A 19,449-nucleotide genomic window follows, 5' to 3' on the forward strand; every position below is an offset into this window, starting at 1 on the left:
GAAATTCGGCATCATTTCGGTGGATGCTTGTCCGCCACCACGGTCCTTCATCTGGCACCCGCCGGACGAAAAAGGTTGGGGACCACTGCTCTAGGCTCTTGCACTTTGTCATTAGTTGCTCTTGTTGTCCTATTTCGTTGAATTTAGTCCTGCTGAGCCTGCTGCCAGCTGAGTGAATGGAACCCCAGGCTGATAGTGGGTTGAGTGGCTCAGCCGGGGTCTCAGCCGCCGGCCTGCTCAGCCCGCTGCCAGCCTGGGATTCCTTGGGGGTTCCCAGGCCAGCAGTGGGTGCTGAGTGGTGCCGGGGGCCGGGACCCTGGATGCCATTGAGGCAGCAGCCGGAACCCCAGAGCAGCGGCAGGCTGAGCACGCCGCTGCGTGCCATCAAAAATCAGCTCACGTGCCATAGGTTGCCGACCCCTGCTCTATACATTAGTAAGGAGATGAGCATGTTTCATTGTTGGAGGGCTCTATTTAGCAGTAATAGGGCTATAGGAAAGTCAGTCAACATTTTTTGTTTCTCTGATGAAAACTGGCCCACTCCCTTCCCCATACCAAACTTGTCACAAATAATTGTCAACAACTTAATTTTCTGTTTTGGGCTAAGATATTGATTTTTTTAAAAAAATATTGAAATTGAATTCAGGATTGTTAGCAAGCATTTTTGGCAAACAAAGTTGTTAAATGACACTTTAAATGGCAACACAGTACTGCTTTCATGCCTGGCTCACGCCCTAGCCTGCTGGGCCAACAACTGCAGTAGAGGAGGAGATAGGTGGAAAACTGCAGGACCCCAAAATCCACCTCTTTGGGTGTAGAGTGGCAACAGCAGCAGCAAACCCTCAGGTCCGATCACACACCAATGGGCACCACCGCCAGCCCAACGGACCATGGTGAAGTTAGCACAGCATCTGATCTCAGGGACAGGGCACCCATGGAGCCACAGCAGCTCATCCTGCCCTGTGCCGCTCCCCCCGGATGAGATGGATCGCTGCCAGCCCCGGGGGAGAGACGCGCTCCCCAGCTAGGGTGATCAGATCCAGATGTCCTGATTTTATAGGGCCAGTACTGATATTTGAGGCTTTGTCTTATATAGGCACCAATTACCCCTATCTAGGGTGACCAGACAGCAAGTGTGAAAAATCAGGACGGGGGTAGGGAGGAATAGGAGCCTATATAAGAAAAAGACCCAAAAATTGGGACTGGCCCTATAAAAGTGGGACATCTGCTCCCCCTATCCCAACCCCCTGTCTTATGTTTTGCACATGCTATCTGGCTATCCCAGCCCAGACCTGTGCAACCCTTCCAATCCTGGCTGCCTGCCAAGAAAGTGAGTTACTTTCACTTTCATTCCTCAGCAGGCAGCCAGCCAGCCTCCCCTCCCCCCCAGCACCTCACCAACCCAGCCCTGATGGAGGGGAGGGGGAAGAGAGGGGTGCTCTGTGGGGGGGAGAGAGAAAGGGGGGGGTGCTCTGTGGGGCAGAAGAGAGAAGAATGGACGTTATGGGGGACAGCAAAGGATACTGCCAGAGCCGTAGAGCCTGCCTCACCTCACACCAGGGGAAAGAGTCACACTCACAGTGATTTCCTTCCCCCACCCCTTCCCAGAGACCCCAGCAGCCAATCCCCTCCCTCAGACTGTGCTGCATTCGGCTCTCTCTAGGACCCAGCAGCCCTGCTCTTACATGCTCCACTGCTTCCCGTCTGTCCGGACTCCCGGCAGAGTGGTGCCCCCAGGCAAAGTGGTGCCCTACGCGGCTGCCTATTCTGCCTATGGCTAAGGACGGCCCTGAGTAGGGGCGTTAGGGGACGAGAGCTAAGTGTCAGGGACTCTACCCCAGACGGCAAAGTTCGTTGTTTGACTGCGAGAGAGACAGGCAACACCAGCAAGGTCCGATCAAAAGCTTTTTATTGACAAGTGCACGCATTAATAGAGAGCAGCTCGTTTCCCGAGAGAACCAGCCCCCTCTTTACATTTTAGTATAAGCCTATATAGACAGTTCCGTTGCGTTATAAATTATTCACTGGAGCAACCCACCCCCTTCTTCTAACAACTAGAAACTAGACACCTTTAGTATACATGCATGCCTAAAGTTAGAAATGTAGGGGAGTTAAAAACAAACAAAGAACAAAACCAGGGAGTGAAAACAAGGAGGCTGGGAAACTAGGGCTCTTATCAGTTCTTCGAAGAGCTGCCCGAACACAGCACATCTGGTACTATGCCAGGAATGCAGCTTCTCTTTTATCTTACTTTTTCCCAGCGCTTGTGAGACATGCTGCTGCTTCTCAGTGTTTTCCACTCAGGGATTACCCACAAACCTCTGTTAGCCTGACTTTGGTCAGGTTGGCATACCTGGTTTTGTCTGCTATATCTTTATTCAGGCCTAACAATCCCCCCTTTGTCCCTCGAGGACCATAATGGGACTCTTGGGACACATATCCATTTAAGAATTGTACGGGGGAGGCTAGTAAACCATGACCCAAGGTCTGAGTGGAGGTCCTTAAAACTAAAAGTGTGATCAAGAGATATAGCATGGAAAACAACAGCAAGATTCTTAATAGCTTGTAAATTTTTGTTAATTAAGCCAGAGTGATTAACAGCAAAGCAACATTTTTTCCCGATGCGAGCACAAGCCCCTTCCTAATTTAGCATCCATGGCATTTAGCACACGTTTATTTTGCAAAGTTACTTTTGCTACTTTATTAGTTTTTTGCTGCAACTTTTGGAAAGCGTTTATTAATGCATTAGCTGTTTTTTTCAAGCTTTGCAGAAATATTTACAACTGCTTTTTTGAGCTTAGCCACCCACAATCCAGGAATGAGTGCACGGACAAAAAAGTGGAATCCTGTTTGTTTGACAACTAAGGGATTGGGGCACTGAGCATAAATCAGTTAGGTATACCAAGTGGTCTAATTTCCCAGATGTTTCGGTGAATAATTCAGTTTCATGTGCATTCTCCCCATGGACCCGTCAGGATTTGGTATGTGGAAGCCCACACCCCCCGGTTCAAATGCTTGGAAGGAGCACTGTAAATGTTTACACTTCCACCCAGAAAGTCTTTAGTATATTTTCATGACCACAGATCAGATGGTACTTTTGATGTGTCTGTAACGGCAGTGGGCCAAGTTTGGTACTCAAGATTACTCCGAATGGCCATTAGCTGGTCATTCAGGAAATTCTGAATTTCCAAACATACTAGATTCCACTGCAATGCCTTCCCAGCCTCAGTGATATTTAATACCATTTTTTCTTGGTGTAGTACTATATTACATTTGTTATTTAACTATTTTTAGGTACTTTTAAAAGGCATTGACATTAATAGCATAGGAGGGGGTTACATTATTAGTCACTGGAATGGTTTCAGTACAGGTAAAATTTCCAGTGGCAGAACAAACTCTTCGGGTACTTGTTATTTAAAATCCAATACATGCTGAAGAATTTATTCAGAACACAGGGCACAGCCTGTAGAATATACCCCAAAATTCAATTAATACCACATTTTCAAGCATGGGTCCCACAAATTTTTTCTGCCAGTGTACAATTTTTTGTTTTTTCACCAGGGTTAGTTCTTAATGTTCTTTCTAGTTAGGAATTTCTGGACTTTAGCAATTTCAGTGGAGTGAGTGTTTTTTTTTTTTTCCCAAAACAGTCGTGGTGCAGCATCATATAGGGGAGAGGTTACTAGCACATTACCCTGTAATGGTTTTGCTTTTTTTAGAAAAATTCAAAGGCACAGTAGATTTGTTAGTGGATAAGAGAGAGGTTACTAGCACTTCACCTTGTACTTTTTTCCTACTGTCCAGAAGGCACAGTGGAGCTAGAAGGTGAAATAGGCTAATCATCAGTAGGAGAATTCTCCCAATGTGGAGGGGTCTTTTTGCACTGAGAATCTTGGGTCCAAGCAGTCAGTCTTTGGCACTTCACAGCGGTGTTGGTAGTCATCAGGACTTAAGAGCCTTTCCAGCATGGAGCCAAGGCAGTCTTTTGTTGGTGGACCTTTATATCAATCCTGTCTCCTGGTTGTAAGGAGTGGCAGGGCTGCTAGGGTCTTTGGGTAGCGATTCCTTACCTGTGAGAAAAGAAACTTAACACATTTCATTAGTGCCTGGCAGTGTTTTTCAGATCTCATAGCTGCATGGGCAAATTCAAGCTCTCCTTTTCCTGGTTGTTAACCAAGTCTTAACTGTGAGCAGTGTCCTTGAATGGAGTCAGTGTTTTATCTATAGCCTGAGCTTGCTATTTTATTTTATTTTATTTTTTTCAGTTAATTCATTCTGTTCTTTGTCCTTCTTTCCTTCCTGGCTTCTTTTAACCTGCAAAGGAAACTTTCACTTTTTACTTATACACCTTTTTCCCAACAATGAACACCTACACATTGTCATTATACAGTACATTAGTCTTATTATTTAATATATGCCACACATAACCTTTTACTAAAATAACCTTATTACAGAGCTTTCGAGCAACAAGCCAGGACAAGCACACCCACTTTGAGGAGTTTACTCAATACAACCTCTAGTCCAATAGCCTTCCACCATCCCCAGCCCTCTGGCTAGAAATTTGAGGTAGCCAGAAAGATTCCATGTACAATATGGGGAGTGGGTTAACTTTTCATGTCTTTGCTTTCAAAGACTGTTGGTATGCAAATTTTAGCAACAATTTTTGCAATTAACAATTTGACCAATAAAGTTTCTTTTCCTTACTTAAGGAAATGCATTAGACTTTAATATATCACATTTTCCTGATTTATCTAAACACTTTGTATTCCAAGTTGAACAAAACAAGTACGTGCATTTTAATTTAACCTTTATATTTGATTTTAAACTAGACTATTTTATAAAAATATTAAACACAAAAATTCCAGCCACAAGACAAACACCACAAGACAGAACATAGAACACAAAACATAATTTCTATTGTGCTAGTAAATGCATGGTACGTTGAATGCTGTTTAGCTGGCATCAGTTTTTTCTGATTATTTGAAAGACAAAAAAAACAGAGGTCTACCCCTTCTGGGCAGACAATCATTGCTTAAAATAGACAAATACCCTTGTTGATTTCAGGAAAAACAGAGGAATTATCCCATATTTTATGTGTTTCATAGGCAGCCCAGGTTTCAGTGGCTCCTACCTTATCAGTTAGATAATTTGCATTAATACAGATGCTTTATGGCTTGCTTTTTACTTTTAACTGTTGCTTTCAAACACTGAAAGAAAACATCACTACTTATAGTGCCCTTACAGCCTAATAAAATTTCAATTACATAGCACTATATACATTCTTCAGCTAATTTAACTAAATTTTAAATGATTGCAATTAACAATTTCTTTGCCTCAGTTTATTTACGAACATTTCAAAGACACCAAGAACTTTCCTCTTTAGCATTTTTACAAAGTTCAGCTGCTGTTTTCTTCAGCAACTACAGAGTTAACTTCTCACTTTCCCTTAAATCACTTGCTTGTCTCCCAACAGCCACTTTTATCAACTCAAATTACCATTTTAAGTAAGTCCTGGGTATTTGAAATCCCCATGCTTACACTTACTTACTTCTTTCTTTCACTACACCCTTAAAGTTTTCCAACCTGTTTTCCAATCTCTCTGTCTGTTGCCTGCCCACCTGGGCCCGATCCTGCTTTTTTTACTGAACCGTTCCTTCCATAGGCACCAACTTGTTTCACTACCAGTTTAGCTAGGAGGGTGGGCTTCTCAACTAGCCCCCACCCCTCCTGGTCTTTTGCCTTAGACATTCTTACTTACAAGACTACCCGAGTCCTCCTTCATGAGGCTTGCCACCTGGATGAAGACACATGGCCCATTGGGCAAAGGCCATTTACTTAACATATAATTTGAAGGACTATTCTTAGAGGGTTTACCCAGAGACTCATTCATCTGTTTGACACTTAAACAGAAAAGAGAATTACACAGAGCGCAGAGGGAATTACAATTTAAGCCAGACTTTCCTACTTCTATACACTGACCGCTACAGGAGACGGGACAGAAGGATCTTAATTCCACCTCAGAACTCTCTTGCACACATGGCTTTCACTCCGAGGAATTACGAACGAGAGGTTCAGTTCCGCCCACACTCCTAACACCCAAATGAACAGAGCCAAAAAAACAACAGTAACTGGTTAAATAGAACAGAACCAGAACCAGATAGTGTTTCTTTATCCTATTAGGACTCACTTTTACTCATGCAGTTCTCAGCATATAACACCAACAGTACCAAGCAAAGCAAACACAAAATAACAAGGGTAAAACAAATAGATGGTGTAAATTCTGCAGGGCTCCCCGCTTCTTAATTGCTTACCAAACTGTGACAAATTTCTGTTACCAATCTATCCCTCGTGTCAGGTGATCAGGCTGACACTACAGGATCGTTGGGGGAAGATAAAGAAAACACACCATATAACTGAATTTTAAAGCTTCATTAATAAAATAATAAAACAACAACGGAGAGTGTTGGGAACGCTCCCACATCACTCAGGAAAATATTAATGCCCCAAGCCCGAAGCTCCTTTCATACTCACACGTACGTTCAGACTGGCCACTTCTGTGTATAATGTTCAGAGGAGGGGGAGAGGTGGAAGGGAGATTATCCTGTATACAGCTTGTCCAGAATTTCCAACATGCTTCTGCTCTTGGGAGGGCTGTTTTCTTACACCCTGGAATCTCCTGCGGCGTCTCCTTCAGAGATTCCAGTCCAGGTCGGCTGCCTGTGGCTTCTTTGGTGTCACCAAGCCACACCGACTCCAGGGTTACAAAGGCACTCTGTTGGATCTTACTGGACAGTTAAGCTTTGCAAATGTAATTTTAGTTCTGTAACTTGTATTTCCTTTGCTTCGCCTCTGTCTATATTTTTTTCTTCACAGCCAGCTGGGGCCGAAAGCAGCCCCTCCCTGCACCAAGCACAGTCCGCGCCGATTCCTGACCCTGAACGCAGAGCAATCCCCTCCTTTCATCCCGGGGCCAAGATGATTTTTAAATTAACCCGTTCCTTATGTCTTTTTCTTTCTTTTTTTTTTTCCCATTAAACATTCTAGTAGCAATGCTAACTACTTTAGACAAACTTTTCCCTTGCGTACCATCTGGATGCTCTCTAAATCTCTTTGCAATATCCTTTGCACATTGTGACATGAAAACCATTTTAACCATCTCCTTTCCATGATCAGTTTCAGGATTTAAATTCCCATGCTTTTTAACTTCACAAATCAGTTGGGCACAAAAGTCAGAGAGGTGCTTATCTGGATGCTGAACACAAGCAGTCACCTTGCTCCAATTTGGAGTAGCCTCCCCTGCATCTCTAATACCATTCAAAACAGCTTTTAAAAATCCATCCAACTTTGTCTTTTGAGCTGGATTATTGGGATTCCAGTTAGGGTCAGTAATTAGCCAAGGTGCATTCAAATGAGCTGCAGATTTTTCTTTTACTTTTTGTCTTTCATCTTCTGTCATGAGAGTATTTAATAACTGATTTACATTTGCCCAGGTGGGCACATGAGTGAAAAAGATTTTGCAGAACATTCTTTCCACTGCCTCAGGATTGTCTCATAAGTGAGGCATAGTGCACTGCCAGTTAAACAAATTTGAAGTTGCAAACAGGGTATGGGTAAAACCATCTCATGTTTCCCAGCAACCAGTAGAACCAGATAAGTTCTCAAAGAGGCTTGTAATATCAGGGGTGTCTCAGAAACATTCTCCCTCATGGAGTTAAGTAACCTAGTGGGGGTCCACAAGGGCAAGGACAAGAGCTGCTGTAATATTGGGGGTGTTTGAAAAGCAGTCCCTGACCAAGTTTGCAAAAGGCTGGCTGGAGGCTGCACAGAGAAGGTGAGGCTGTCTGATTCCTCTGAAGATGAGGGACCATCACTCTGAGCTCCCCCTTGATTGTCCTCTGTCCCTGAACTGTCCCTAACCTGCTTTTGAATCCTTGCACTCCATCAGACGGGGAAGAACAGGAACAAAATTGTCCTCCTCCCGGTGCGGCTTTGGTGCATATGGTGGGGGATTTTTTTTACAAGAGCTCTCCATACAAACAGCTTCAAAAGCTACCCGTTCCTCCATGGGTTTATAATTATACCATACAAACAAGTAATCCATTTGTTCCGGCCTAAGATCAACCAAAACATCCCTTAAGGAGTTCATCCTATCTGTGGAAAAGGTTTCACCCTCCGGCCAGTCTCTAGTCAGGGGCAAATGAAAGGTAAATGATGGCCATTGGATCCAACACAGATTTCTCATCTTAAATTTAACTAGACCAGCTGTCTCAGAAATCTCTTTCCAATCTCTAAGTATCAGAGACAACGGGGCGTCCCCCGGGCACTTATTGCCAACTTGTCCCATTTTAATGAAGGGACTCTAACCCCTCTTCCCCGCGTCGAGGTAAAGGGACTCTAACCCCCACCTCCCCACGTCGAGCTCTCACTTACCTCTCCAGGGACTTGAATACCTGGACTGGGACTCAAACCCAGACAACTTGGATCCTGCGCAAACCTGGACTGGGACTCTAACCCAGACCTGGACTGGGACTCTAACCCAGACCTAAGTAGTCAGGGACTCTAACCCCGACAACCTGGACCCTACTCAACGGGTAGGTGGACATTGCTGGATTTCTACGAGCTTCAGCTGGTTCACAGAACACGCCTTATCGCCAACGCAGAGATCAGATCACCAGGCAAGGCTCCTCTAAACTGGAGGATGCGCGCTGCGTTGCCTCAGGGTCCGATCCCCCGCCGGAGAGTCAGACGGGTCCCAGCGGAGTCGCCAAAGATGTCAGGGACTCTACCCCAGACGGCAAAGTTCGTTGTTTGACCGCGAGAGAGACAGGCAACACCAGCAAGGTCCGATCAAAAGCTTTTTATTGACAAGTGCACGCATCAATAGAGAGCAGCTCGTCTCCCGAGAGAACCAGCCCCCTCTTTACATCTTAGTATAAGCCTATATAGACAGTTCCGTCGCGTCATAAATTATTCACTGGAGCAACCCACCCCCTTCTTCTAACAACTAGAAACTAGACACCTTTAGTATACATGCATGCCTAAAGTTAGAAATGTAGGGGAGTTAAAAACAAACAAAGAACAAAACCAGGGAGTGAAAACAAGGAGGCTGGGAAACTAGGGCTCTTATCAGTTCTTCGAAGAGCTGCCCGAACACAGCACATCTGGTACTATGCCAGGAATGCAGCTTCTCTTTTATCTTACTTTTTCCCAGCGCTTGTGAGACATGCTGCTGCTTCTCAGTGTTTTCCACTCAGGGATTACCCACAAACCTCTGTTAGCCTGACTTTGGTCAGGTTGGCATACCTGGTTTTGTCTGCTATATCTTTATTCAGGCCTAACATAAGGAAGCATTGTTCTAAGTCAGCCATAAAAATGTTGGCATACTGTGGGGCCATGTGGGTACCCATAGCAGTGCTGCTGACTTGAAGGTATATATTATCCCAAATGTGAAATAGTTGTGGGTGAGAACAAAGTTGCAAAGTTCAGCCACCAGATCTGGCATGTAACTAGTTCACAAAACTGGGGTGGGGTTGGGGAAATTCGGGTGGGGGAGGGTAGAGAAATCACTGTGCAGACCCCAACCAGTGATTGGGGCCCCATTGTACTTGGCATGGTGCAAACAGAGAATAAAAATGGTCCCTGCCCTAAGAAAGTTACAATCTAAATTGAAGACAAGAAAACATTAATATCTACTGTTAAACTTTTCTTCCTTCGGCTTCAGCTCATGACTTAACATTTTAACTGTTCTTTGTTGACAGAACAGACCATGCCCTTGTGTGTTCCATTAGGTACTTGAAAACCATAATAGCTAAAATTTTAAAACCCCAGCCAATTAAATCACCTTTCAATCTCTCTCGCTCTCTCAATCTTTTCTCAGACTAAATCTATTTAAGATTTTGAATTTTCCCTCACAAGACAGCCCTTACATACCCTTAATTAATTGTGAAACACTTTTCTCTATTTTCTTTAATACCTGGAAATACATCTTTAAAGTTTTCCAAAATTGTATATAACATCAAGATGCAGAAAGGAAGCATGATCTAGTGGTTAACAATAGGACTGGGAATCAGGAAAGCTGGGTTCTATTCCTGGCTGTGCCATAGACTTGCTGTGTGACCTTAGCCAAAATTAAATCAAATGCAGCTGAATTTTTCAAAAGTAGCCACAGATTTAGGATGTGTCAGTTTCTGTGTCCAGTCTGAGACATTTTGGACATATATTTCATTAGAGTTGTGAGAGTTTAGTATTTCTGAAAAGCTGGCACAAGATTTCTCAAGTTGGGCTCCGGAAAACCCATCCACCTTAAATTCGTGGCCATTTCCGAAAATTTTAGCCTTACCTCCTAGTAACTCCCTCTCTGTAAAATGGAGGAAATAATATTTGCCTCACAATGGTGCTGTGAGGTGAAATTCACTAATGTTTGTGAGTACTTTGAGAGCATCAACTGAAATATGCAAAGTATTTTTATTGGGCCATATCCTGATATCGCTGATCAGTCTTTCTTTAGGCAAAACTCATAGAGAAGCTAAGTTAGCCAAGCTGAGTAAGGATTGAGTAGAAACCTCAGGATATGGCTCTTTATCAAGGCCCTTCATTTTCAGTTTTTATTTTGTTTAACATTTCCTCAGAATGCATCAGTGTTTATCACAAAAATTAAAAAATGGGTGAAAACCAGTGCAAAAAAATTAACCTCACAGTTTTATGGATAAATATCAGGGTTAATAATGGGGAATGGGAAGACAGAAAAACAGCAACAGGTAGAGAAAAGTAAGAGTATTGAAAGTAAAAGCTGTTTAACGCCATGGTTTATTTCATGAACCGTACATTAACAATATGTACACATATACACACACTCATGCATGTGTATGCCTACGATATTGCCTACTTTAACAGACAGCTTCGCATGTACATTTAGGCTAATGTATTATTACCTAATGTAATGTACTGGTTTTTCTTAACATAATTAGTATTTTCATGTACTTGAGTGGTCCAAAATTTGGGTGAAAATCAGTAAAAGCAGAATAATAACTTTTGTAAAATCTTGGAGTATTTAGGTAAAAATTGAAAATGAAGGACCTCACCCATTATTGATCCTGAGATGTGAGGAGTACCCACATTTATGACAGAGCAAGTTATGAGTATTTAGCAGCTCTCAGAATCAGCTTTAAATCCTGAAAGTCTCTATTCAGCAAAGCACTTCAACCCAGTTTAACTGTAAGTATGTGAGTTGTCCCATTTAATTGTAATGGATTTACTGATGTGTTTAAATTTAAGCACATAGTTAAGTACCTTGCTGAATAGGAATGGGGTTGTTCAGGTGTTTAAATGCTTTGTTACATCAGGGCCTAAATTCTAAGGAAAGGACTCTACCCTGAAAGGTGCTGAGCACCCTAGATGTAATCTAGCATGCTTAATTTTAATCATCTGACTAATTCTATTGAAGTCAGTGGGAGTTTTGCCTGAGTAAGGACTTCAGGATTTTGGTCTTTTTTAAAAATTCTAAATAATCAGCTATGCAGGATTTAGCTGCACAACTTCTGTAATGGGGTGTACAGATACATCCTCTGCAAGCCTTTGGAAATTAATAATAATAATTATAATATTGAATTAAAAATAATATTAAACATGAAAACAGTTAATAGAAAAATTATATGAAATATATCTTGTTTTTAGCTGCCTGCAACATTTCCTTTGTTTTCAAGAAATGTTTAATTTGTTTAAAGTTTGTAACCAGTTTTTATATGAAACTGAGAGGCAGATTTTTAATCTCTAATATTACATATGGATTCACAAGGCCAAATTTTATCCTTGAATATGCATGGAAGGCTCCCCTTGGAAGCCAGTGAGAGCCCTCCACACACATCTGTGTGGAAATTTTGGCTCCAAGATATTAACATTTTTGTCAAATAAAAATGTGTTTTTACACCTGGTTTAAACCTGATACAATCTGAAACAGCCAGAAATTTCATCACCTGAAATGTAATATAATGGAACACTAATTCAATGTTTACTATTGCAGGAGTGTCAGCATCAATATAATGAAGCTATAGGACTCTCTAGAGAGGGCAGCGTGAGCTCATTTGGTAAGTTGCCTTAGGTTTATTGTTTGTCAAACAAGTCCCTAATGGCTGGCAATACCCTCATCTAGAGTTTTATTGCCACTATATGTTAATGCTGAGTCAAAGATGATTGTATTTTTTCAGCTGCATTTTTTATTGTTGCTCCTCCATTTAACTTGATATGGTACATATTCAGATTTTGTTATTCTTTTCCACATACTTTCCAAATATACCAATTTGCTTGCACATTCCTCACATTCTACACTACAAACTTTGGTTGACCCAAGTTGCATCTGCATAAAAGATATGTTAATTATGTGTTAACTCTCTATATAAAGATGTGTTAACCCTGGTGTAGACAGTGCTGTGTCAGTGGGAATGCTTCTCCAGTCAACATAACTTTACTGCCTCTTGAGGAGGTGGAGTACCTACACCCATGGGAGAAGCTCTCACATCGGCATCAGTAGCATCTTCACTAAGTGCTACAGCAGTGCAGCTGCACCAGCTGTTAGTGTAGACAAGCCCTGACAGATCTAACTCAGCGAAGAAAGAGCCTTCAGGGAACAATCAATGCTTCTCCCAACATTCCCTTGAGCTTTAAATTGAAAACTTTCATACACTGTACAATGCTGTTTCCTCTCTTCGTTTTCTGTGGCTTTTTGCATGTGTTTTGTTTAGTTTTTCTGATATTTATACATATTTTTTCTCATAATTTTAATTAGTGAATAGTTCTATAATATCTTCCATGTACCTACTCCCTCAACCTGTTTTTTGTTTTGTTTTGTTTCCTCCTTACAGTATAATAAAATGATGGGTCACAAGCAAATCATTTGAGGGAAAACCTGCATTAATTGAGAGCAATTTGAAGTCTGATGAAGTTGAGAGCAGATTTTGACACCCAGGATATAAACATTTTGCCCTGGATTTTGACTTAGAATTTGACCCATTCTGAGGCTTATCACCATTGAAGGAACTGTGAAAGGCTACCAGACGATGACTCTAAGGCTATGTCTACACTAATATTTTTGTTGGTATAACTTATGTCACTCAGGGCATGAAAAAAACAACCCCTAAGTGACATAATTTACACTAACAGAAGCGCCGGTGTGGACAGTTCTATGTTGGCGGGAGATGCTCACCCGCCGCCATAGCTATCGCCACTCGTTGGGGGTAGTTTATTTTTTGTCGATGGGAGAGCTCTCTACCATCGGCATAGAGCAGCCACGTGGGAGATTTTACAGCGCAGCAGCTGCATCGGTACAGCTGTGCCTCTGTAAGGTCTCTAGTGTAGACATGGCCTAAGACTAGGTCTGCACTATAAATTTTACATCAGTATGTCTGTGTTGCTCAGGAGGTGTGAAAAACCCACACCCCTGAGCAACATATTTATACTGACCTAACCCCCTGGTGTAGACAGCACTATGTGGACAGGAGGGCTTCTCCTGATGACATAGCTACTGCCTCCCATGGATATGGATTAACTATGCCAACTGGAGAAACTCTCCCATTAGCGTAAGTAGCAGCTTCACTGCAGTGCTACAGCAGCACAGCATATAGACCTGCCCAAAGCAAGTGGTGGTAAAAATGCATGAACTGTCAACATATTCATTTATTTATATATTAGTTAATGAAAGGTCCTAATCCTGCAATATATGCCATGCAGGCACATGCCTGTAACCATACAGAGCCACACTTGCTTTAATAAATCTCCGCATAATGCACGAGTCAGCCCATTTGAAGCAGCTTACAGTATCAGGGCCCAAATGTGCGATATAGTTTCCTCAAAAGTTAAATCATATGCAATGTGATGGGATGTCCATGCCATACCAGGCCTGAAGGGGTAAATTAGACCAGTTAACCTTAGGCTGCACCTGGAGAAAACTTAGGGAGTGCTAGGGACTAATTCCAGATGAAGTCCAGCTGAGGAGAGGAGCTAGACAGGATCTATAAAGAGAAGAAGTTGGCAGGCTGGAGGAAGAAACCTGCAGTTACACTCCCTGATATAAGGGGGAAGAGCAGGCAGCTGTAAGGGGAGGGTATGATGCAATTCAGGAAGGATCATTAAGGACTGGGAGAGTAGAAGTCCAGAGGTACTGGGTTGAGGGTCTCTGGACTGGAACCTAGTGCAGAGGGTGGGTCTAGGTTCCCTAGTAGCCACTGGGGATGTGGAACAAGCCATGCAGAGGACAGCAGACTGCCTGGGAGTCCTGAAAAGGCTTTGTTACATGCCCCCAGAAGGGGAAACACACATGGTCACCTGGCTGGAGGGCCAAGTCACAAAGACGGAGCCCCTTGAGTGGCAGATGGTGAGAGGACAACTAGGAGGAGGTGCCACCAGTGAGTGGATCCCGTGACATGCAGGTTCTCCTCTCACACTAATTTAAATGGGGTTATATCATACATGTTAGGATTTTAGTAGGGACTTAAGGATAATATTGATATGTTCAGATAACATGGAGGAAGAATAGTCTAGTGAATAGGGCATTAGCCTGGGACTTTGGAGACTAGGATGCAATGCCTTGCTCTGTTACAGACCTTGGGCAAATTGTAGATGGCCAGGAAGGTGCTTTGATGCCTAAAGATGCAGATAGATGCCTAGTGGGATTTTCAAAAGTACCTGAATGCCTAATTTACAATATTTTTTGTTCGGAAATTTTCTAGTTTTTCAAAAATAAAAATTAGTTTGTCACAAAAACTTTATGTGTGAGGCCAACATTTTTCAAACCTAAAATTAAGCACCATCTTTTCCTTGTTCTCTGAATTGTGTTCTTCCCTTCTCCTTTGTTTGTCATCTTCTCATCAACAACAATCTCCTCCTCCTTCCTAATCCTCCTTGCTTCTCTTCCTTAAATTACTCGCTTAATCTTTTTCTTTTACACCATTTACCTTAAATCTACCCCAGTATAATAAACCCTCCAAAACTATCTCACCTGTAACCCACACACTGAGAAAGCTGTCTTAAGCGTTTTCTCCCCACACCCCAAAGTCGGAGTGTGTGGAGTGCCCTTCAAATTGTTTTTCAGAGTCTCAGCTTTTAGGATTTTTGGTTTTTTTAAAGTGAGTCTCTAACTGCTATGATTGCAGAGAAAATCTTCAAAATGTGAAGAAAATGTAACAGATGCAGTGATATCTCCCTGAGTTTGCAGAGTGTCTGAAAAATAGCTTTGATGTGTGAACTTCCCCCACTATTTCACTAGGTGCTAACTAGGGTGCCAGTGACAACGTTATAACTGTCAACATTGGTATTTCCCTACTCATCAAAGCATGTAAGAAAGAAGAAGAAAGTATTATATTATGATAACCCGACATCAGCATTTCTCAATGGTAGAGGTATACATTAAAATATGTAGGCCTTTAACAACGCACAATGGGGCAGGATTGGTTTCATTTTCCCGATTGCAGGGAGGCTCAGCTTTCAAGGAATTTGGGAATCACTGACTTAAGGGGTTTCAGTCATAGAATCATAGAACTGGAAGGGACCTCAAGAGGTCATCTAGTCCAGTCCTCTGCACTCGTGGCAGGACTAATTATCCAGACCACTCCTGACAGGGGTTTGTCTAACCTGCTCTTTAAAATCTCCAATGATGGAGATTCCACAACCTCCCTAGGCAATTTATTCCAGTGCTTAACCACCATGACAGTTAGGAAGTTTTCCTAATGTCCAATCTAAACTTCCCTTGCTGCAATTTAAGCCCATTGCTTCTTGTTCTATCCTCAGATGTTAAGAAAAACAAGTTTTCTTCCTTCTCCTTGTAACAACCTTTTACATACTTGAAAACTGTTCTCATGTTCCCTCTCTGTCTTCTCTTTTCCAGATTAAAGAAACCTAGTTTTTTCAATCTTCTCACACAGGTAATGTTTTCTACACCTTTAATCATTTTTGTCACTCTTCTCTGGACTCTCTTCAATTTGTTCACATCTTTCCTGAAATGTGGCTCCCAGAACTGGACACAATACTCCAGCTGAGGCCTTATCAGAGCAGACTACAACGGAAGAGTTACTTTTTGTGTCTTGCTTACAACACTCCTGCTAATACATACCAGAATGATGATCGCTTTTTTGCAACAGTGTTACACTGTTGACTCATTATTTAGCTTGTGATCCACGGTGACCCCCCAGATCTCTTTTCGCAGCACTCCTTCCTAGGCAGTCATTTCCCATTTTGTATATGTGCAACTGATTGTTCCTTCCTAAGTGGAGTACTTTGCATTTGTGCTTATTGAATTTCATCCTATTTACTTTAGACCATTTCTCCAGTTTGTCCAGATCATTTTGAATTTTAATCCTATCCTCCAAAGCATTTGCAACCCCTCCCAGCGTGGTATTGTCCACAAACTTTCTAAGTGTACTCTCTATGCCATTATCTAAATCATTGATGAAGATATTGAAGAGCACTGGACTCAGAACTGATCCCTGTGGGACCGCACTCATTATGCCCTTCCAGCATGACTGTGAACCACTGATAACTACTCTCTGGGAACAGTTTTCCAACCCAGTTTTGCACTCGCCTTATACTAGCTCCGTCTAGGTTGCATTTCCCTAGTTTGTTTATAAGAAGGTCATGTGAGACAGTATCAAAAGCTTTACTAAAGTCAAGATATACCACATCTACCACTTCCCCCTTAACCACAAGGCTTGTTACCTTGTCAAAGAAAGCTATCAGGTTGATCTGACACAATTTGTTTTTGACAAATCCATGCTGACTGTTACTTATCACCTTATTACTTTGTATATGTTTGCAAATTGATTGTTTAATTATTTGCTCCATTATCTGGACATTGCTTTATAAACCTAAACAAACCTGTTTCAGCTTCAGGATAGACACTCTGCAACAGAGGGCCACCCTGAAAGGGGCGCTGTTACCTTCTGACATAGGAGATGTCATGTGACATATGACAAAGCTGGAATAGAGAATGCATCCATCCATACAAAGAGCAGCTCTGCCATCTATGCAGTCATCCACCCCACTTGTCAAAGGGCTAGTTGCCCAGACCAGGCCTAACTTTATAACCGATATAAATAAGAAGGAAACAAATACAAAATGTAAATTACAATTCCCTCAGAGAAAAAGATAAGTTTAATTTTCACTCTTGGTCAGGGGTTCTCAAACTGGGGTCAGGACCCCTCAGGGGGTCGCGAGGTTATTACATAGGGGATTGTGAGCTGTCAGCCTCCACCCTAAACCATGCTTTGCCTCCAGCATTTATAATGGTGTTAAATATATTAAAAAGTATTTTTAATTTGTCTAGGGGGGGTCACACTCAGAGGCTTGCTATGTGAAAGGGGTCATTAGTACAAAAGTTTGAGAACCACTGTTGTCAACCTTATCCAAACATCCTTCTGAAAAGTCCTGCTAGGAAAACAAATCCCTGGGCACATGCTTCCCCTGCAGTCAGCTCCTTGTTGAAAAGCAGCATCTCATTTGCCTAAGTGAAAGAAAATAAGATGAAGATACAATAAAAATGTGACAGGTGCAATACTTAGAAAACAAAGAATAGAAAATAACAAACCTCTAATTGATTGTTCTTCTAAATAACTAACAATCTACTTTGTGCTGCATTCAGAACTTTCGCTTTTGGGATATTGCATTTGAAGTCTTGCCTGTTGTAGCTTTTGTTTCTTCATGCCTTTCAGTAAAGAGAGGCCAGCTAGCTCTGGGCCAAACTCTCTACTCTGTTACAGGGATGCAGTCCTGCTGAAGCCAAGAGGATTACATCACTGTAACTGAGATGAGAATTTGGGTACTGTATGGTTGCAGAGCTAACTAGTGCAATCTGGAGCAGGGTACTTGAGAAAGAAAGAATTCTGGCCTTTATATTAATTGGATTGTATTTTTATGTGGCTGGGTAAAAATAAAGGCAGTTTACTATCTGCCCAGAGAGGAGATGCAGGCTGCATGGTACAGATGACATGTGTCCAGCTATCATAGAATTGGTTTCATTCTGGAGGATGGCACACCACCACCTGATGCACATATTCATCCACCCACCACCTGCACTTCAACCAACACTACCAATCTTATTCACTCACCTCCAAAAGGATGCCTTGTGTCAAGACTAAAACTTGATAAAATAATTAGTGTTATAGCATAGCAAGTAGTGGAACATTATTCCTTTTCTTTTCTGGACAGCCCCAATCATCTTCTACTTTAGTGGAAGCACTATGGATTTATCTCCACCATATTCATTGGAGGCCACTTTCTTGTCCCTGTTTAAAATGTTCTTCCTGAATACAGATGATATGTGATATGTGCCTTAACACTGCAATACTATTGGTCTCAGCCTGTTTCAAGTATAGTAAACTTCTCAAGAGAATTAAACTGGTTTATTTTGGAGAACCTTAGATATATGTGTTTTGGGGCTTGAATATATGAACATAAGAACGGCCATATTGGGCCAGACCAATGGTCCATCCAGGCCAGTTTTCAGAGGGAATGAAAAGAACAGGAAATCATCAAGTGATCCATCCCCTGTTGTCCATTCCCAGCTTCTGGCAAACAGAGGCTAGCAACACTCAGAGCATGTGGTGATATCCCTGACCATCTTAACTAATATCCATTGATGGATCTGTCCTCCATGGATTTGTTTATAGTTAATATTTAATACACAATCGAAGTGTCACTCTAAAACAATGCTTGATGTACACTGCTATATTAATGCCTACAGAATTTTTATGTATAGCTCCACTTCATATCAGGACCTAGAGACCCTCAGCATAAGTAACAGAAGTTACTAGTGTAACATCTCTGAGATTCACGTTAGCACACTTACCTGTATTACTGAAAGAAAATTTCTGAAGTTCTTGCAATTAAAAACTAGCTTCATTATTGACTGAATATATCATAGGATGGTACACTTAAACAGCATGTCAAGTTTGAAAATAAGTTATCCTTTTGCAAAGTAAAATACAGTACCACATAGAAGCACAAGGGAGTTAAATGTTAGCTGACTAATTCCTAGTGAACAAGTGTCCAAATCATATACATTGTCATCACAAATTGTCATCCTTGTTGACAGTCTCAGTAGAGAGGCAAAGTATTGAATGGACATGTAGAATGAACTGTACTCTCACCCCTACACAGGGGAAAGAGAATGAGAGGAAGGAGATGCAGCTATGCAAAGAAAGGAAAGGAAAGGGGAAAGTGCTCAACAAATGAGAGTTGAAAAGGTATAATTATGAATAGAAGGGGTTAAGCATGTCAGGAGAGAGAAAAAGGATAAAATGAAAGAAGGGAATAAGCAAGAAAAGACAGTGAAATTAATTCATTCATGTGCCTTTATTTTATGTTTTATTGTGTTTTGTTTTGCTTGGTGCAGTATTTGCAATAAATTTAGCCTAGCACCTTCTTCTGTTTGTTTCACAAATAAATATTTATTTATTCATTTATTTT

This window comes from Gopherus flavomarginatus, chromosome 2 (assembly GCF_025201925.1).
Source record: "Gopherus flavomarginatus isolate rGopFla2 chromosome 2, rGopFla2.mat.asm, whole genome shotgun sequence".
Taxonomy (NCBI): domain Eukaryota; kingdom Metazoa; phylum Chordata; order Testudines; family Testudinidae; genus Gopherus; species Gopherus flavomarginatus.